Below are 23,001 nucleotides of genomic sequence, written 5' to 3' on the forward strand. Positions count from 1 at the left end.
ATTCAGAAACTCTATTATCTAATCACTGTGTTATTTAGATATATTATCACCTAATAGAGAACGGAATGACAGTTTTAGATAATAAAAGGTTTCGGTATCAAAAATAAATCTTCAGATAAGAATCTTTCTTGTAACTGAAATAGTGACACCTAAATTAGAAACTAACCTACAACACCGAACTTTTTTATACTCTAGAAATCTTGCTGGAGTTCAATCTATTCGAATGTATAAAATGACTGACGTGGCACTTAACAAGTTTATCCAAGCGATGATCCTAAAGTGTTACCAGAAATTGTTATATCACGTTCCAAAATAATTTTTTAATTTTTATAAAGCTTTTAAATTAAGCTTTTAGAAATTGAGTGAACCATCTCTGGCTGCACTTTGTGTATTAATATCTATTTTATTTGTACGATGCGAATATTGCAGTTCTATTACATTTTTCATTTGTTTTTGCAAATTCCTTTTGATGCTGTCTACTAACGGGTTCTTGGCCGTGCAACGAATAAGTATATAAATAAAAGTGTAACTATCGTGTGAGTCACGATATAAAGGAAATCATAGGAAATGGAAATGCCGTAAATAAGAAAAAGTGTATTGTATTTATAGTTAACTCCTTGCTGTATCATTTTCTTCATAGTTACAATGATTAGATTTTTTGCGATTTTAATCATTTCAAAGACGAAAGAAGATAATCTATATTTATTGTGTCTCTACAATCTATATTTTATTCGAACCGATCACGTGCCAGACTGGTCAAACCATGGCAAAGAGTTAACGTATAAATGATTAATATCAAAGGGTTGACCGTACAGCAATAAAATGAACTGTTATTTATCGATGTCCGTTTAAAGCGTGTCTCTACATTTTTGTTGCCATTAAAGCTCCCGTAGCGCGACACGTTTCATTACCAAGGTAGCCGAACTTCCAGCAAAACACATGTCGTTGGACCGTAACGTGAAACGATGAGGGATCGGGAATTTTCAAACTCGCCGGTCGTTGTTTGCGACCACGAATTTCTCCATTCCGGCGCCGTTCGATTCCCGAGGGCCGTTGAACTCTTGGCGCATTCACAAAGTAGCTGAAGTTTGCGCGGGTCGATAGATATATAAACGAGTCGTAAGTTTCACGGGTGCAGGACTCCGTGAGCACTTTCGCGAGCACGTACACACGAATCATGGAGGATCGTTTCCACCCTCGTGTCTGGGTAAACATCGTCGACGCGTCGTTACCAGCACCAATCTCGGTTGTGCCCTGCGAAAATCCGACGGGACTCGATATCACCTGCCGGAAAATCGTGACGTCGTCGAACGTCGGCGAGGCGGCAGGCTTATACAGGGCAAACTCGGTCGGCTGCTCGATATCGCGATGTTGCTCGTTCCCGCAATCATGCTAGCCCTCGCAGCCTATCCTCCCCTCGCCTCGCCCCCCATAGAGAGTAGAGTCTTCGTTTGATGACCCGTTCCAAGGTGGGCCTAGATATGTACAGGGATATATCAATCGAGGCGGAATTGGCGACATCAAAGCGGCGACGACGCGACGAGATGTTTGCGCAAACGGGCGCTGATAAAATCGATGCGTCTTGTCGTCTCGCATCGTTTAAAATTACGTGTAATATCGCGCTCGATCTAGACTCTCCGCGGCAGATAGAACGGGGACAGGAATTCCAACTGATGAGAAAGTTGAACGAATTTTTTATCTGAAGCGCCCTGCGCGTCTAAGAGCAGCTAGTCGACTCGATAAGAGGTGAAAGTCATTTGCTCCCCCTAACTCGTCGGCAAAACGAAATCTTCTAAATCGAAGACGAGTCTCCCTCGACAAGAATCTCGTCATTAAGATTTTTGATTTGAATGCAAATAGGCTGCTAGTTCTCGGTATCTCCGTTACCTCCGCCCTTCGGGGTATTTCGCACCGTAAATGGAAATAGACCTTATTTTCTGGAGCGGGACAGAGAACTTCGAACGACGTGGACACGCTGCACGAGGTTCGGCTGCGAATCCACAGACAACTTTTGCAATCAGTTCCCTGGGGAACAATCGTTTGAACATCGCTATAGTGCGTACAGCTTCCACCCATGCGACGATGCGTGATACCGTGATCGAGTTCGAACTTAGAGGGATCGGGGTCAGAACGACTCGCGAGGTTTTAAAATGCGAGTCTGACCATTCGGAAATCTTTATTTCGATCATTTTTCGTTGCGTAACTTATGATGCCTCTATGGTTCAAAATTCTCCAAGATCGTAAATTTGACTATCATTTATTTATGAAAATTATTTAAATAGTATAATGTGTACATTGGGGTCATCAGGTTATCTTGTCTTCAAGAATACCATGCGGTGGTCAATGTTTTCTTTCCTCGTAATAGATAATGTTCGGCCTCAAGAAGACCAAACGCGAGATAACCACGGTCGGCTGCGATAGCCGAACCATTCAAGGCGACAAGACTAGTCCCAAAATTATCGGGTGTCATCGGACACCGCTTCGAAATCTCCATGAGCAAACCTATTGACAGGACAATATTCAAACCATTGTTTTCCAAACCTTTTCATATCCGTCGCATCAATAAACTAAACACAGTTTTTCCAAATCACATCCCTACTCCGACGACCGAATTGCACCACCCACTCACCAATCAGAGACCTTTTTCACCCCATATAGATATTAAGACAGGCAATAGAAAAATCATAAAAGTCGACGTTATACACGACACGATACGGAACCAACAGAACACAAAAGACACTCGCTAAGAACACATCAAACAACAGTCTCTCGCACAGAATACCTCGAACATAATTTGTACGATCAAGTCTAAAAATATATAGAGTTGATACTATTCCTTCGTTGAGTTCCAATCTACCTAGGCGTCGTTACATTGTAACCTCGTCGAAGCCCCGAGTATCGTCGCAAGCAAGCGAAACGGGACATACGACTCCGCGAAATTCAGCATACGGATTTGCGATACATATTTCGGAGCGCTACAGATAATACTCGCAATGAATCATTATCTTCAGAAGTTTTATAGAGGAAGGTGCGCAGTTTTAGATATACAACAGAGAAGTGAAGGCAACTGATGAAACATTATAGTAAATGCGCTCGCATATAGTCAAATTCCTAATGGTTATACTTTGGTTTTTTGAACTATCCAGATTTATATGGATTGGTCACGCTGTTTGTTTCATCTTGTCATGTAAGCCCACTTCTTTCATTTTCGTAATTGTCAAGTGCATCCTTTTGCAATATTTCGAAAAATATAATTTCAAAATTCGCCGATCCTTCGCAAACGCTATGTAAAATCACGACATCGTCGCTTATTAAAATATTCTACATTCTACATATATTCTATATTCTATATTCTATATTCTATATTCTATATTCTATATTCTACATTATCCTTATAGCTCCATTACTTTCTAATAAAAAATATAAAATGTATATATACTTTCAGTTTACACATTATTGTCATATAAATTTACAAAATGTATCATTTTCATTTATCTATTTTATCACATTAGCTTATGTACAATGTGTATCGTTTTAACCGCGAATCGTACTGTATTTTTCTACAATTACGATAAAGTTAATTCATTGCAGAAGAAGAACAGCATAAGGAAGTATAAATAAAATACTTTTACCACCGTTTCTAACACTCTCTTTTAAAATTTAATGTTTTATTTTTTATTTTAAATATTTCAAATTTTTAAAGGAAACAATTTGATAAAGCCATAGTAATCAGTAGTCTAAGTTATTTTCTAAGAATTATCTGATTTTAAGTTGAAATATAGTTTTGAGCGATCTGGTGCCCGTCTTGAACCACTGAGCAACGACTTTACAATTTTGTAAAGACTGTAACGTTTATCACAAAAAATTCTCATATCGTCGTCTTACATTGCTGCCTATTATTATCCTGTCACAATAAGGTACTGTTTCGATCTGATTACATCCTATTCGATTTTTTGATTATAACTGATGTGTTGATCATGTTGTTCAGCACATTCTTCGCGTGCCCAAGCCTCGCTTCATGCTCTGTATTCATTTTTCATTTGGTTTAGAAGAACTGTATGAATCGGGGGAACCGAAGCAATAATACTTCTTATTTTCTTGTCCATTACATTTCTCTTTCCTGTTCTTGCTCTTGTGTAGCTTTTGCAGTTTCTCCCTTTCAAGCTTGGATCACGTGACGCGTTGCTTATTGCAACATAATCTTATCTTTCTGACAAGAATCAGTGCAGATAGTCTTTTTCATTCACGTGAATTAACTTTACGAAATCAACAGACCGAGATCTGATATTTTCAGACTTAAAATCCGAAGAAAATTACAAAGGAAAAAAATGTAAAATGCCTTTAGACTGCAAAAAAAGACAACTGAAAAACTGTGGTACAATGGCGTTCATCGATGTAAGAAACGAAAGAACTCCAGCTGCCGGTAGCAACTCAGCTCCAAACATTGCAGCAACTGCAACGTAGCTGCAAATGAAATTGAAGAATTCAACAGCTTCGAATCCTGCGTTTTGCAATCTACGAATAAGGGAAATAAGGAAGGTAAAATGTAAAATGCCCTTCGACCGTTGCACCAACTTTCCGTAAGGCGAAATGAATTATTCTCTAGGGCACAGGTAAGGCAAGACATAATCTACCGGTTTCTGCTTGTTACACAGACCGCGTGGCTCCCTGTCGCCGCGGCTCGGCGTCGCTCGTAAAGACGACAAACTCGACGTAATTTTATCCCGTCTAGGTGCGTCTATATACACACGCGGCGGCGGCGACGGCGCCGTCCTTCGGCCAAATGAGATTTTACTTCGCAGCGGGTCGCGCGTTTCTCTGCGACACGCGCTAACAACGCTGCGCCGCACCGATGAGGATGAAACGGTTTACGCGACTAACGCTGGACCCCTGTCGCGCCCCTGTCCCCTCGCACCGGTCTATCCTCGCCGTCCCGAAACGTCGTTGCCATAATCTAACGTTACATCCCCTTACGGTGAAATTTTTGTTAACTGGAAGGAGAAGGTATCGCGGACCGTCAAAGCCAGTTCCGGCGGAGAGGCACGAACTTCAAGATGGCGTCCTTCAGAGGTGTTTTCTTCCAAAATATTAGTCACAATTTACAACTTCGTATGATTTTCAAGAAAATCAACATTTTGTTTTTGAGGTTGACATAAGCGTTGCTCATTTTTGTCTACGGCAATCATAATTTCAATATCTTTAACAATTGGAAAGAGGATGGCAGGAAAACGGCGCCGAGTCACATTTGATCCAAGCGAGCTTGATGTACCTCAAACATTATGACAACAAAAAGTAAAAGATTTTGTTGCAAGAAGTGACACAGCATCGTTAGTCTAATGCTGACACTATGCCGTCCGACGTCACCACAGTGGTGTAACGCGCAAAGTATCGCTCAACGGCCGGCGACACCATAGTAGTGTAACGTGCATGTTACGGCCAAATATAGCCGTAAAACAAAACAAATAGCAAAACAAAATTGTTTTCTTGATTTCCAACTCGCTGGTTTCGCTAAAACTACTTTATAAATATAATTTTGCAAAAATAAAATAAAATAAAATATAAATATACTTGTTCTTGTTAACACTATGCCGTCCGGCATCGCCACAGTAGTATAAGTATCGCCAGATACGCCTGCCGGCAACACCTGAGAGAGGCGTAACGCGCATAGTAACGTCCAATATGATGTTACGTACGGACCTATCCCACCGTTTCTTTCAAAATCTGTCTCCGTGCAACACACGAACATTTTATCTCCCTTTCGACGATTTCTAGGTCGCTGTCAGAAATTTCCCATAAACAGAGAGTCCCCTGCATTTGATACTAGGCGTCACATATTTTTTCCCACACGTCTGGCCACACAAAACCATATGTAGATAGTTCGGTCACGTACGACTGCCTTAGCCCTCGGCTCGTAACAATCGCGTGGTGTTCTGTTGTTGTTTTGTTTAAGTAACAATAAGTTACACGCGTCAGCTAGATTTTTGTTTTGACAAGTACTTGTGCCCTTTCATCATGGCAGACGAAAGAGAAAATACGATTATTCACGACGAATAAATTGGAAAATTTGATGAATACGATGAATACATTCATTTGATGAATACAATGAATACGGCGAATATGATGGAGAAACCATTTACACGATAAAAAGTCCTGAAAATGGAATGGACTTTAATAAATACATGGAGGGAGTGGATCGGGCAAACGAATTTCTGAATTATTATCCTATATGTATACAGAAAAACTATAAAATGATCAAAAAAGGTTTCCATGTACCTCTTTAATTGCGCATTATTTAATGTATTCAGGACATGTCAACATTTTAATATAAAGCACAAGAGTCTGCGATTTCATGATTTTTTATTGAAAGTGTCTGAATCGTGGATAAAAGATCGACAGACTTTCCTGTCAGCTAAAGCAACACCAGCCGAAACTGACAAACTAACAAACGAAAGCGGAGAAATTGCCATGTATGTTTAAAAAACAAACAGAGAAGAACAACAAATTTAATGTGCAAGTCTTGTGGGGTTGCGTTACATCTTAGAGATTGTTTTGCTTCGTATCATCTAGAAGAGAAATACTGAGTAAATACCAAATAAAATGTAGATGAAGACATATATAAATCAAACAAATTTTACATTTACTTACATATGTATATTTTCGAAATTTCATGAAAACAGGGTGATGTAATAATTCGTTTTGTGCAACTTTGCAATTTTAACACTTTAACGACCGCTTCAAAAGCCTCAAATAAATTAAAATTGATGATTACCCCTTCAACATTCGTATGTCTTGCAAATGTTAATAAAAGTAACAAATTATAATGTTGATTACATTATTTTATTTTAAAATATGTAGTACGTATTTTTTTATTATAATTTGTGTAACCGATTTCACATTATGAGGGTAAACAGTCACGTATAAGATATTCGTAAATATAATTTATTATCTTGATTTGTTAATGCATTTCAAGAAATTTTTAAAATTAGGTTGAATTTTTAGTCCATTTTTCTCATATTAGATTAATATTAACATGTAAATAAATAAAAAATGTATTCTAGTTTTACAAATTTCTTCAAACGTATTAACAAATTAGGACAACAAATTATATTTACAAGTAATTCATGTGTAACTGTTCATTCTCATAATGTGAAGTCAATCATACAGTTACAATAAAAAAATACACACCTTAAACAAATCATAAAATCGTATAAGACAGTAATATAAAACCACATCAATTGCAAATAAATAATAATTTTAAAAAGTTTAGACTTCTTGAAATATATTATTATAAAATAGAGGTATAAAAGTAGTACTAAAAATGAAGAAAAAATTGTTGTTATTTTGTTGTACATTTTTTAAATGTTCTAAATTATGTACGTAACTCTTTACAGTAAAGCGATAGTTTGTTGTATTTTGACATTCATATACTCTACTTTAACGTATCGTAAAGAATTTCTTCCTTTCAATGTACATACACATATTTATTTGAATATAGTAGAAGTCAACGTTATACTAGTGTTCAAATACTTTTGGGAGTCACCGTATATACAATACATATACACTTTCTCGATCGTATACGGTATACAATTTCGAAAATTAGATTTTGGCCTAGTTTTTTTTGGAAAAAGTATCACTGTGCGTCGTATCTTGGCCTGACTTGGCGTGGTTTGGCATAGCGTGGCGGCGACTCGACGGGTTTACGGGCGAACGATGCTGAAAATAATTCACAATTACGGCTCGCGTTTCTCCTTTGGGTACCACGACCCGATGAATCACGCAACCCGGCTTCATTTCTCGTCACCGTAATGCCCGCAGGAAACAATATCCAATAGAGATATGAAATTAATATAAACAATAGCAGCGCGAATATAACGGCCGACCCGTATCGCGTTTCGATCACCGACTAACAGCCGGGAAGATTACACGGAAATGGGTTTTGATGCCGCGATATCTCGACGATAGGATTTCCGAGTGTGTCGCGCAGGTTATCCCTTTAGAAGGAGAATTTACACGAGGATTTACACAGTTTGTCGGCGAATCGCGACGACGAGTCGCGTGCTCGCCAGTTGAACGCCCGACGCAAATTCAAACGTATCCGACGCGTCGTTCGGCAGAACCCTGCGCCGGATACTTTCGGTTCTCCAGGCGCGTCGAGGCAGCCAGGGATCGGCGAGAATTCGTTTCGGGGTTCCACATTCCCAGTTCTCCGTGGATCATGGGGATCCGCCTTCGCGCTTGTTGTACACGCGTTATAGCTGTATAATTACGTTCGTTAAATTCCCGGTGCCTTCTGGACGAGCAAACTGCTCGCTATTTTAATTAAAAGTTTCTGTTTGGCTCCCTTCCGTAGCTGGGAATTATGCAGCGCATTTAAAGCGCGAATTCAAACTCGAGCGATGAGGTAAACCAGCAGGTAAACCCAGCCTGGTGGACAGGGCAGCGAGTTGATTGATCGCGTGTCAGGTTCCAGCCATCCTGGCGCCAGCGCAGGGTCTCTCAACCTGGCGCCACGGGGCTCGCCACCTTCGCCTGCACGACATTCGGACATCAATTTCCTGCGCCATGACTCCCGCGAATCATTCCCAGCTCAGAAGAAAGGGAAACGAAGTGTGCGTCGATCCAGGTGCTGCCGAGGAGGATCCTTGAACTTAACGAATTTAATTATCGCTCGCATCGACCTTGCATTTCTCCCTCTTCGACGGGATTCCCCCTCTTCAGAGGGGATTTCTTGATAGGAGAGCAGTGTTTTAGACTAACATTTACTTTTTCCGTAAATGTTGATAGAACTAGTTTATTGTACAATGTCTGAAATAGTTTCTTTTTCTAGTTTTACTATTACTTGAAATTAAAACATGTTAAAAGACTGGCGTTTTTCACTTTTTTATCCGAGGCTATAATAAACATTTAAAAAATGCATTTGGCATTTCTTGGCCACTTATATGCATGCTGTAAATTTTATTGAAATCGGTTGACCTTGACACGAGATTACGAAAATCACAGTTTTCTGCAAATTGCAAACAAAGACATAAATTTCAGACGTTCTAGCGTCAATCGATTTCAATGAAATTTTCAACGTGCATGTAAAATACCGAAAACTACCAAGAACATTTTTTTAATTTACATTATACGTGTGGATAAAAAAGTGAAAAAGCAATAATTTTCAATTTTTTTTTATTCCAAGTAATAGTAACATTAAAATGAAGTTTTTCTAAACATTTAGAGAAAAATTCAAGTCATTTAGGCCGAAAGGAAGAAAAAAAGTTATTACATTAAAGAAATATTATCTCACTTTTGCTCTCCACTGTATATCTATCGACTTTTTTTACATATTTCTGGATCTAGCTAATAGTAATAGCTAATGACATGGACTGTCAATCACAAAACTAAATTATACATCGATGGAAGATTCGTAACACTGGGTCATAATGTCAAATGGGTACCCGAATCACGCATTTGCAACGCGCTCGTGAACGTTGACCCTTCGAATCATATCCCTACTCCTATGCTAGATTACTCTTGTCGTAGAGAGAAAACGTTCCGTCCTATACTACTGTCCGGACAATAGCTCCAAATTTTAAACATTATTAACGTAACATGTATTGTCTATGCGACTCGAGCGAGTGAACAACATAATGATGGCAGCGATTCGAGGGACTGGAGCTTGTAAGCAACCAGTTGCATAGACCTATCTTAGAGGGAGTATTGTTGTTAAGGGAGTTATTTATAATCTTTTTCAATCATTTTTACTGAATTTTTGCATAAATGCTTGCATCGCTCTAGGTATAAAATATATTTTCCTAGCTCGAAATATTAAAAATTTTATAAATTGCACTATTTGAAGAAAGTGTTTTTAAAAATATAATCTTAGTTGCTTTAATAATTAGTTAATTAATTACGTAATTTAAAATTAAGAAAACGAAGTATTCCTTGATCAATATAATCAAATAAACCATTAATGAGCCAAACTAAATTTCTAAAACATTACTTCACTACGATGTTCAACTTTCATCATGCAAATGCTCTTTGAAAATTTCAAATTTATTATACAGTTTAATTTTCAAATATCATTATAAAAGTGAAGATTTTTAGGAATACGTCTTTGAAAAGTCCTATATCCGTATAGCTCCTAATCCGTACAGCTTGCGTCAATATCTGCATACTACAGAAATAGCTTCGTTATTTCTGCAAATTAACAGACATCCTTAAAATAATACGGAAATTTAAAATACTAGTTTTGAAACAGTACGCTTTTATCGGTGTACAAACATCTTCGCGCAACGCTGTATATGTATACTGTAGATACGTTACATTGTCGCACAGAAGATTTTTGCGTACCCCCGTCTTTTCAAATAAGATAATAAAATTAGCACACACAACAATGAAGTCCAGGAGGTCATTCGTCTCAGTTATCCGGCTCTCGTTCGGCTCAACCAATAAGAATATCTCGCGATAAGAAAACGCGGCGAGTTTCCGCTACAGTGCCGCTGCAAATCACAATGTCCGCGCCCAGCTCCCATTCTTGTTCCCGTCCGTCTCTTATTTGGTCGACCCCTCCCCTCCGCGCCGCGACTTCTTCTCTGCCGATGCGGAGCGTGCCTTTTATTTGATCGACGACTGACGTTATCGCGAGTAATATTGGCGCGGGAGGCGACTCCGCCACTTCCGAGCGATCAGCCTCGCTCCATCAAACATTCATGCTGTCGGCCGCGATCCCGCGTCGCCGCTCCGTGAAAATGTGTCCGATAAAATGCGCCGGTCCCGATCTCCTGGCCCCGCGACCATGCTCGCTCGCTAGGCGCTCTTTTGTGGCTGGATATAGCGGTGACCCGTGCCGTTAATATTCCGCAATAGTTAACTTTCCCTATCGGCGAACTACTTCTCGAAAATTGTACCGCACTAGCTCGGTCTCAATGTTCCTAGCTCGCCGTCGAACGTGTATGTATATTTCCCGGCTCGTGATTCGCGTCGAATCGATGCGGGGAATTAGTGTGATTGTTAACTCTTGGTCTACTGCGCCGGAGTCACGGCTAGCATGAGTGGGAAGGATAGCGAATATGATTAGCAGAATATCGGCGTGAGTCAGAAATGGCTCCAGAACAGTAAACGGAGCTTCAGTAGCCGGAGAGTTCAGCCGGTATCTGCCTGATTTTTGTACTTTTTACAATCAGGCTTTATATATGTGACACCGTTAACTCAGGCTAAGTAACTTTCTAGTAACATGTATATACATACATATAGTATAACGAAATATGTAATTATAAAATATAGATGTTACAATTGGGAAAATCGCTCTAATTATTCAAACGGTTGAATGTCTAGTCTTATTGGAATTATTGTATCATTAGTTGTAGTGACGATGGGATTTGACTCTTTGAATTACGATTATTAAGATTGTAAAGCCATGTTGACAAGGAATAGGTTCAATAAATTTATTACTCGCATCAATAGTTGCAATATAAATCGCTAAAAATCTACACTGGAACTTACAGTATTAACCTCATGATGAACGTTTCGTGCACGATTCGATAAATATGACTGCCAATCATTTCTATTAAATCGAAAGAAAATTTGAATCCCCTGTCATCGAAATCTGAAAATTAAAGTAAACGAAGACAATTGGGGCACTAAAATCATCTTACAGCATCAAGGAAATAATTAAGAATGAAATAGTCATAATCAACGTTGCTCTGAAAAACGTAATAGTGCAAAGGGTTAACATTTAAACTACCGAGCTCTAAACGCGCATATTATTGTATAACAATGACAAGATTGAAGTTACTTCATATAATACTTGTCTAAAAATGTCTCACGTAAACATTCTTATAAAGAATCGTAAAAGGAAAACAAATGAGAAATTAGATATTTTAACTGGCTTAGTAGTTGTATTGTTAATGGAAGATATTTTGTGTTGACCTATGAATCGCGAGATTAACTCGTTCGGCGCCGACAATCAGCCTCTAAAATCCCCACGTAGTTAAAGCAATTTAATTAATTAAAGCGAAACTAGAAAGTTAATACTTATGGTATGCCCTTCGGAACCTTCCCTTTTTTTATGACACGTCTTAACTATTAACCTCTTAGGCACGACGCGCCACTATAGTGGCTTTCGTGAATGCGTCGTGCTTTACTCAATTGTTTTATTAATTATTAAAGTAAACGATTCAAGTGAAAGTATGTATGTACAATACACTAAGAAAAGAATGCATGTAATTAATACTATATATACATACATATATGGAAAAAATGTATATTAAGAAGAAATGGTAATATAGTTATGAAAAACTTTATTTGTGCAAAATCCAGCCGTACCTAAAAGGTTAAGACCTGTAAGGAACTTGGTTAAATGAATAATGTTAACTTTTATTATAACAACGATATACACAAAACGACGTCTGTCCCCACGTGGCGTCACCGAAGATGTGCCGCCGCCACGTTCTGTTCTCGCTCGCCCGATCGATGATCCGAATCATTCATTTGTTTCACACACACAACCATGCATTCATGTTCATCTTATTACTATACATTCATACAACCGTACTCTCCTTCTGACATACCATACACTCTCAGCCATACTATACACTTACAGATCGAAAGAAGCGAAATCTTACAGTTAAACAACGAAGTATGCGTTCTGTTGGCAGGTTATGTTAAAATTGAATGAAAATTAATTTAAGTCTAAATTGCCTACAAGCTGTTAACACTAAGCCTACCACGGTCAAAATGACCGGTTTCTAGGTTTACAAAGAGACCTCTTTTTTTGAATAAATTACATTATTGTAGCAAGCTTTATAATTCAAGCTTTACAAAGTCTAAACGAATTTTATGTTCTCACTCTTACAAGTCAATGCACACCAATGCATACAATATCACTGCTCGGTAGGTTTAGTGTTAACCAGAAATCCTAAGCTCAAAAATGGCTGGATAAGTACGTCCGTGTCATAAAGAATATTAGTGCTGAGCACTAACAATATTACTATAAAAATGAATGTTCAAAATTGGTCAGAAATTAGCGTCACCCATATAAGACTAACGTAGCGCTCAACGTGTCAAGGGTCAGCAGAACGAAGATTAAGAAAAATTGGGAAAACCTCCGAGCGTAACAAAGTTATCGGCCTTTAAACGAGTGGAACTTGTTGCGAGGAAGTCCTACCGTCCTTCTCCAGCAAAAGAGACCAGGCCTCGGCGCGATTTCAAATACCGTGAACGATGGACAGAGGGAGGCGGGCGACCGGCTGCGAAGAGGGTGGACAGGAAGAGGGACTCTTTGAATGTAAAGAGAGGAGAGTGAACTCTAGACCACTTCGTCACACTCGAGGGAAGACAGAGAGGGGGTCCGCGCGGGCGCGCGCGCGCGCCAGCTCGTTCTAGTTTACGGTTCTCAGAACGGTCGCAGAGAAAACTCCCGCACCGTGCGTCCCACGTGGTTAAGAGGCCAGCTCGAAATTGTCGCGAAACTCCGCAGGATTTCGCGTCGGAATAACTCCCAAAGGCTGCCGCTGCTGCCGCGAATCGTTGCCCGACGGATTACTTTTATTTTTCGGCTGTCTGTCTCGAGCTGGTCGCATCTACTGCGAGTTCGTCAAGGCAGCCCTGAAATTCCTTTCAATTTTTTCAACACATTATTTGCCGGAACTCTTATAACCCCTGGCTGTGAAATTTTCTTTGCGGCTGCTATGATCGGAACTCTTTGCGATTATAGTGATTAGACATGCGTTCAATATTTTACTAATTTTAAACATTCATTTTCGTTCTTATACATGGTTATGTAATATATTAGAGGAAGTTTCTTTTAGATAAAAAACAAACTATTTTAAATTTAATTCCGAAAAATCACGTAATTTACGATGATTATTTTTTATTAAACACTGATTTTTAAAATAAATTTGAGTAACTTTAACACGCTTTTTAATCGTATACGACTCGATCGTTAAAATTATCTATCGTTGTAGGTTAGAAGAACAAAAATATGACAAGAAACAAACATGGCGTTTGACAAACATTGTCTTTCAACATATTAAAGGTACTTTTGAATAACCCTGTATATTCGAACAAACCGAATTTCACTAGGCAAAAGAATTAAGTATTTCTAGTATTTGGTTGCATTGATCAAATAACTGGAAATTTTTGGGTTTGATGTTCGGTACAGTTAACAAAACGTTACGAAAGTGAAGTTATTATGAAGAAGCGCAAACATCAGAAGAGTATAGAACAATATGCGCGAATTAAATAAATAAACCACTTGAAGGGGTTAGAAATCGTTAATAAAATTATTACAATTGTAATAATATCAATAGAAAAGAAAAATTTATCTTGAAAAAGCTCAATAATTTTCTTTTAAATAATAATTCCAGAGGCAGTTGTTACATTATAGTAAATATAAATAAATACGTAAAAAATCAAAATAATGATAATAATAATAATACATATAAGCAATAACGAAAATGTCGAGCACCCTAGTGTAAATCGCAGATTGCAGAGACTGTTACTATGAGGAGACAATTCCGCTTTCAGGTAATTTCAGTAAACAAATAGCAAGCAATTCAGAATCAAGTGCTATTTCATAGGTCCTACGAACTCATCCATTGGTATTTGCAGTAATTAATATTTGCACTAAGCGTGAGAACCATGCAATTAATACAATTTAGATATTAAAGTTGTCCCGTTTCTATTCCAAACTTGAAAATACATAACAATCACCTATTACAAATATCTAAATACAAATTGGAATATATTTCTGCTGGGAAAAACTTTATGTAACATAATAAACTTTTAGCAAAATCATTTCGATTCTGCGATCTGTACATGCGAAATTCAATATCCACAAGCACCGTATACCACTAAAAGATCAATCTATTTCAGCAAGTACTTCGAGCAATTTCATACTATTCATTAGCACAGCAAGGCTATTTCGAGTTTCTGGATTGCACTAATGAAAGCGATACACCCCACCGTATTTATGTAAGTCGCTAATTTTGAACTAGACATTTCTCATTTCCGATCGAATATTCGATCAATTGAAAACCGACTCGAAATATAGCGCGACATCATAGGTTGGTGACTTTCATTAATGCACATCATCGACGCAAATCTGCAGGAAAATGCTCGGTTCTCGAGCGTCACTCTCCAGAATGCAAATATTCTCGACGCGAGTAGTAATATGTAGATTACATTAATCCCCAGCTGGACGAAAACTCTACTAGAACTAACCTCATTTAAAATGTACACTGGAGTTTTTAGAGAGACTTCGCCTCGGTTATTAAACGATTCCACAGCGTTATTATTCCCGTGAATTGTTAACAAAAAAGCATGAGGAATAATTGGCTGAATGAACACGCAATATGAATATTTCTATTTACACATTTGGAATGGGCTTGCTGTTACTAAATAATTTCACTTCGTTGTCGACATCATTTTTACAATTTGTAATTTCAGGGCGAATTGCGTTGTTGGTAAAAAGATTTGTTTTGATAATTACAATTTGCATGTCATGATTATTTATATCAACAATGACCGTTGTTTTCACTGCTATCAATTTCCGCGAAAATCAGCGGACTTCATTTTCTTTTCTTTATCGTATCACAGCGACAGCGTTAGTTATTAGTTATTTGCTGAATCATGTAGTCACGTTGCAGCATTAATTGCTGGCGTCTACAACAAGTGTGTTGCCGAGCACATATATATATTGTATACACGTAACTATAAGGTCGATTTTTAATAGTCTATCCGAGTTCTACGATAATCAAACGTCGCAAACTGTAAACATAGTATCGCGATTATTATATATATTTATATATTGCATACTGTAGACGCCTATTACATCCTACAGAACGTTAAACAAACTTTCAACGTACACAAAAAATTATTGTAAAGATAAAAAAGGATGTTACTCAGCTCTATCGTCAATAATGGTATCTTTCACTCGTGTCCCTCCTCTGTTCATGTTCCATGTATTGGAACCTCGGGACAATAACGAAAACAATTCGTTCTAATAATACCGCTACCAGAAGCATCGTTATTATTTTATCGTAGAGTCGGTTCGAAGAAAGGAATAACGCTATAAATCATTCAAATTCTGCTCTGCCTTGGCAGCGATATTGCAGTATCGCAAGTGCGCATCCAAGACCGCATCGTGCAATTTGCAGGCCCTGCTCGTTCTTAATTTCACCTACCCACGCACCGACTCTTTCAACGTTCCTACAGAAAAACTTGGCACTGAATTATCCTCACCTTTCTTCCAATTCCGTTGTTGTTGTTCCAATTGCCGTTGACCATGTTCTCGACTATCTATTTTGTGCATTTATGATAATAATTGGGACCCATAATTTGAAACAGTGAGAAGTCACTATTATATTAACTAGTGAATTTAATTATACATTATTATTGATCTATTATATATTGATGTATATCTATATCTATATTGATCTATTCAAACCAATGCTCGCAGTAACAGCAAGTTGATTACTATTCCTCTTCTGAATTTTTCTTATAACTTCTTAATAAAGCTCTATATGACTTATGTTTACATAACTTTTTTTTTACTTTGTGCCATAGACTACATTGACAAAGTTTGAACATTAAAATTTGGGACACCCTGTATATGTATATATATCCAATATTAACCATTGGATCATTAATGTAAATTGTTCATATCGGAATTATTTAAAAAAACAAGGAAATTTCTCTATGATTTCAGTTTCGAAGAATCGATGAAGACAATTTTCATTTTGCGTAAGAATACGCTGGTAATTACATTTTTATTTATAAAATTGTGCGGTTTAAATGCGATAGCAAATATCGATAATCGGAAAGAATAAGAAGACCGTGATTAGCATAGATTTCTACTTCGTTTTCGGGTCACCGGAATACATGTTATTGTAATTACTTGAACTATATTATCGAAGAGCGAAGCTAGCCTTCGATACAGTCACGAAGCGATCTAATGGTAGTTAAGTGGCTCCACTTTGTAACAGAGCGATCGATTGGCAACTTAGCAAACATCCGTGGAAGTTATGGGTCAACCCAATACACCCATCAATATCAATTCAAAGGTTGCTCAGTACTTGGAGAATTAAGAGGCACCTATCACGGCTTATTATCTTCCATTGTCGACGGTCCCATCGACGAAGCATCCGTAGCTCAATCTCAATTTCCAAGAAATTATCAACAATCTCTCATCGCGATTCGACCGACGGACGCTGCTCTATCATCGTTATCCCCGTCGAATGCCGACAAACGGGCCACGGAAAAAAAGAAACACAATTATTCTCGTGAAGTTTCGGGGATCGACCCGCCGGTTCTGGCGAATTTGCAACGTTGAAACAGCGCTTCGTCGGCTGATTTATTGGCTTAAGAATTCGTGACAAGGTTTCGGAGTTCGGGAAGCCATTATTCACCAGCGAATCGGTGCATCTGCGGTGAACACGGTGTAATTCCCCGGAAACGAGACAGATTCCAGAAGCGTCAGGTGGTTCCCGAGCCACGTCAGATCGATGGAAACGAGGTTTAATGACAAAAGCGTCATCGATGGCTGCTCGATATCCGTCTTACATAGGTCGAGACACGCGTGGCATCATCGGCACTTCGCGCTGCTTTTTCTTGAGCCCGGTCGATAGATGCATTCTCCCCACGTACGTAAAGTATTCGCGACGTGTTGCGAAAGTTCAACGGAGTTTCGCGCGAAAACTGGCTTCGCTCGACGTTCGGAAGTTATAGCGTGTCCGTTTCTTGTATTTCTCAGGGACAAAACGGTGTCGCGAGGCTCGCGATTTTTTTAATCCCGACTATAGCAAAAAATGACGGCAGACAATTCGTATCCGCGCGCTCGCGCTGCTTTCGCCGCGATAAATATTTATGAAAGGAAATCACGATTTAAATTAAGATCCGAAAAGAGAGCGGGAGCGAAACGGCGGCAAGTAATTTCGCGTCCACGAGGGCAAGAAAGGAACTCTTCCCGTCGAGGGCAACTTGTTATCGCTAAAGTGACGTATTTTATATATTCCTCGCACGTTTTTAAAGTGTCCCGTGTCAAAGAGTTCCCAGGGAGAGAGAGAGAGAAGGAGAAAGAGAGAGAGAGAGAGAGAGAGAGAGAGAGAGAGAGAAAGAATCTTCTTCGACGTAGCAGCGGCAGCAGCAGCACGAGTCTTCGTCCACTCCCCAGAGAGGATTTTCCTGAATTCGTTTCAACTGGATTTCCTATCCGCCAGTCAGGTACACTTCAGCGTGAGCACACACACAGATAGATGGACGCGCACAAGAGAACACCCACACATAAGACCTTCCCATGTCACGCAGCGAACGCGAACGAAACGTATCTTCGTGGAACAATATTTTCGCTTCCCTCCCTCCCGTGATCTCTGCCCGGTCTGTTTGTCGGGATGTACTTCAGGTAGGGAGAACGAACACCATGTATTATCACCGTCGAATCGGGTTTCATTCGGCCAGATTCGAGTCGAACTGGAAACTCGTTCCCTCGCAAATCCTCCGGCGCATGTTTCTAAGGTTTCATGGGGAACACTGTCGGGCGAGTTTTTGTCAACGGGACGCGGGAACCTCTCTCCTCTTCTCTGTCGCGATCGTCGCGATATACGAGTCTGTTTCGGGTTACTTCTTTCCTCGCTTATTCCGTGTAACCTCCTACTTTCTCTGTATCACATCGTGCAACACGTATTGGGTCATCTCTGAAGTAATGCGGTTTCTTCTGGTAACGCAACAGAAAGTACATTCCACTTTGACCCCTCCGGTCTCTAAGCTTGACTGAAGGCTAGTCCAAAATTTGTTGCACGGATGGGGTTGTTAGATCCGTCACACTTTTATACAGCATGTAATATGTTACATTTTGTTTAATATACTGTTGATTATGTATTTGGTCATCCCCAAAGCAATGTAATTTTTGCAGAATGATGAAGCATAGTTCAATTTAATTCTTATGCCATGTGACAAATATTTCACGGTATCGGATTTACCATCAGATTATAGTAGCGTCGACTGTAATATAGTTTCCAAAAATATTTTAACAATGGATAATTTGTGTTTCTTTTCACAAGATAGATTTCCTAGAAAATGTCCTTTGGGGATCTGAATAAAATTTATAGTTTAATAGTTCATTTCAGATTAATAGTCAACGAAAACTAATCACAAAGGTTTACTCAAAGTTGAAAATCCAAACAGATAACAGTTTTGAAAACGGTTTTATTATTTACGTCTCTGGAGGTCATACCTGTCCTGCTACCCACAAAGTCTTTTTATAAACATTTGTAAACAAGCTTACTGCGTGGCGGTATGCAGGTTGTTTACTGAATAAGGGTGGATAACGCGGGATCGACATTCTGAGTGACTATAACTGGAAAAGATTTTAACACTCTACTGCACGAATTTTTGTAGTATATATTAGAAGCTTGTTAGTTTTTCATTCTTGATTCTGGAAATACTAAAACAACGTAATTCCGACGTGCAGCTTACCAAGGACAGGCGTCTGGAATTTTTCTCGTAGGCTCGCGTCAGGTCACGAAAATTTGTCATTTCAGTGTTAAAATAGATTTGGGACTGATTTAGTTGACATTTACATTTAGATGAGATTTAGGATTTATTTAGGCCATAATATCACATTTAGCACAGTTTTAGATACGGTCCCGATTTAGGCCACATTTAGAATATATTTAAGACAGATCTAGGACAAATTTAGGTTGCTTTGTGTCACATTTAGGAAAGACTTAGGACATTTTTAGGACTGATTTAGGCCAGTTTCAGGATAGTTTTAGGATACTTTCAGGGTAGTTTTAGAGCAATTTTAGATTACGCTTAGGGCACTTTCAGGGTACATTTGAATACTTTTAGAATACTCTTTAAGTAGTGTTAGGGCACTTTTATTATAGTTTTAGGGTACTTTTTGCGTGGTTTAGGGTATTTTATTTAGCATACACATATGACGTTGGCATAACCATAAAACAACCCTAACGTTGCCCTAAAAGTGACATATTTACCATCAAAGTAACCTCAAACAACCCTGAAACTACCCTAAAAGTACCATAAAAGCGCCGTGAAGCTAGCCTAAATAGTTTCGTAAATCTGTCCTAAATCGATCCTAAAACGATCCTACATCTGTACTAAAACTTCTTTAAATCTGTCCTGAATCTGTTTTAAATCAATCTTAAAACTGTTCGAAACTAACCTAAAATTGCTTTACATCTGTCCCAAAATAAATAGCCAACAATTTTTGGTATCCGAGCATTCCAAACTTTCGGAACCCGACTCGAACCTGAGAAAAATTCCCGACCCGATCCTAACCTAAAATATCTTGAGTACTCATTCATACCTGATAGTAATCCATATATGTAGATTTTATAAAGCATTATAATGATTTGGACACAGCGTTATTATTTCTAATAACAATACTATTTCTGACTTAACTATGACTCTAAAAAAGGTTTTACATAACATTGTAAGTACTGAACAAAATCACTTTCTATAATTCTTTATACAAACTAAGAGAAAATGTTGAAAAAATGATATGGAAGTACGTTTTCCGAGGTTGGAAATAACTGTAATTTCATGAAGAAATCTGAAATGACTTAATACTTTGCACTTGAAGTCATATTAAATCTACATTAAAAACCGTTTTTTCGACCCACAGTGTTTTGATTTTATATGATAGTGTATAGTTTGGGCATATGAAATTTCATTATATTAGGACTCGTGCATCAGATATACCTTTAATCATTTTATTTACACATGCAGAAACAAATTTGATCATATAAAAACTATTTTGGAACGTGATGTAACAATTCTTAATGATACCTCAGGGTTACCGCTGAAGAACAAATGGTTAACAGTGTCAATAATTATGAGTTCTGCCCATTTTACATATATACAATATTTGTTTAAAAATTAACACTCCTACAAATAATTTGTCTTTAATACTGTATCTCTCAATATTGCTGTGATTTAATCTGAGAGGGATTCCGTACATTAAATTAAGTTATATTAATCAAGTTAATGGTGATGTACGATAAATTGACTCCCTGTCACTACTACAATAATAGTGACTTGACTTCGCACTAATAATGTTGATTTTAAAACAATTTGATTCCGTACCAATACTAGTGAATTAAGGTTACTTTGGCTCCGTATCAATTAATAGTGACTTGACGTCAAATTGACTCTGCATCACAAATGGTACTAGTATTGTTACGGAGTTAATTCAACATCAAGTGATCATTATTGAAGCGGAGTCAATTTGACATCGCTTCGCCATTATTGATACGGAGTCAATTTAACGCGTCGTTCTCACTAGCAATATTGAAACAGTGGTGACCACTTGGGGGTTCAGATGAATTTTTGGAATCGTGACCTCGGCGAAGTCAATACGAAATTTGGATGTGTCAAAGATTGGTGACCCGAGTCGATCCCAGAGCCGCAGAGGTTAAGTCGACGAGCCGAAAGAGATCGAGAGTTTGCGAGAGGGTGGAGGGTGCGAATAAGGGAGGGCTGGTGATCGATTGCGTCGGTACATGCACAATAATAGGGGGATGGAGTCATGTATCCGGGCTAAACAGCCCATTTGCCCTGCACAATGGAAGCGACGTCGCTGTGGGCTCGACTTAATTACCAGAGGCTGCCTTTGGCGGAGATCAGAGAGGCGAATCGAGGCGAGAGGATCCCCAATCGGGAGCAGTCTACACCTAAGCCTCATTTAACAGACTCCCAAGAATGCAAAATTCAGGGACAAGTCGATGCTCTTCAATGATAAATTTAATTAACGCGTTACCGGAGCCTGATTGCCGGAACAATTGTCGCAGAACACGAACTAAATAAACCTAACAACCGCTACACATTGCTACACATTGCTCCAGCGCCCCTGTTAAACTCCTAACACGGTCCGGTATTAGATTCAAACGAATTAATTGGTATGGAAGGTTATGGCCATGTTCGTAACAATGTAAGCCATAGCCTTGTAGACTGATTGAACCAGTTCAATTTCATAGGAGCGATCACGCTTAAATCTTCAACGTCCTCACTATGTATGCTACATTGTATCTAACAATATATGCTGCACTTGGGAATTCTTCTCTATGTAGAACGTATCTATCACGAAAAATTGTTTTTAGACAACGAATAAGAAATATGTAATAAGTATTAACGAATACGATTTTTTGTTCGACATTAGCAAATAAATATCCAATCTAATACAAATTTATCTAGGAATATATTCGAATAAGATTGCATTTGAATAAAATTTCATCTAAGCAAGAAGTGATTTTGATTTTGAAATTGATTTGGAAAATAATAGATTTCAATAAAAACTATAGAATTTTATAGGGTTTAGTTTTACCATAGGTTACTCATGAATTTCTTCCTTGTTAATTTTGACGATTTACTTTTTCTCAACTGTTATATCGAGTAGTTTGTATTTCCTTTTTAAATTGTTATATTGATCATTGATGGATAACTAAATAATCTTTCTCCGTGTGCAAAGGAAGTCTGACATTCGTAAATTATTCGCGTTATTATGAAAATAATTCTAGAATTTCTATTCGAATGAAGAATCATTCCAATTCATAGATAGAATAATTTATTATGGTTAACAAATTATTGTTATTCGAACAAATGGTCTACTAAAAAGAGTTCGCTCGAATAATTATTTTAAACCAATATTTATTCGAAACAATTCGGATAATGTCTCATACTGCTCGGAACGTCACCTAACAATTTTCCATATTAGATAACAAAAGGTACAGTAGAGATTTCGATGCTTTCTTTTACTGGAAATGGATATGTCAGCGATACTTGTTAAACACAGAATGCCAAACACATTTGCCGCTATTTCCAAATCTGTCGCCTACAAGGTTCGGAAACTATACTATTCTGTCCTGAGGTTAAACACTTCGGTCTACTGGGTTGGTATACACGGAGGTAACAATATAGCGAAGCAGTAAACCCGGTGGGACTGTAAGCAGAAGCTCATTTTGCGGATTCGGGCCAGCTGAGATTCCTGAGTCGAAGAAT

At 38.3% G+C, this 23,001-nt stretch overlaps 1 protein-coding gene across 1 annotated transcript in view; it reads right to left on the reverse strand.

The window, feature by feature from the left end:
- The window catches only part of LOC144475568 (protein Fe65 homolog), a 290,011-nt gene that overhangs the window by 212,891 nt on the left and 54,119 nt on the right, over window positions 1-23,001 (reverse strand). The gene's annotated exons all lie outside the window — the stretch shown is intronic.

This window comes from Augochlora pura, chromosome 10, assembly GCF_028453695.1.
Source record: "Augochlora pura isolate Apur16 chromosome 10, APUR_v2.2.1, whole genome shotgun sequence".
Classification (NCBI taxonomy): domain Eukaryota; kingdom Metazoa; phylum Arthropoda; class Insecta; order Hymenoptera; family Halictidae; genus Augochlora; species Augochlora pura.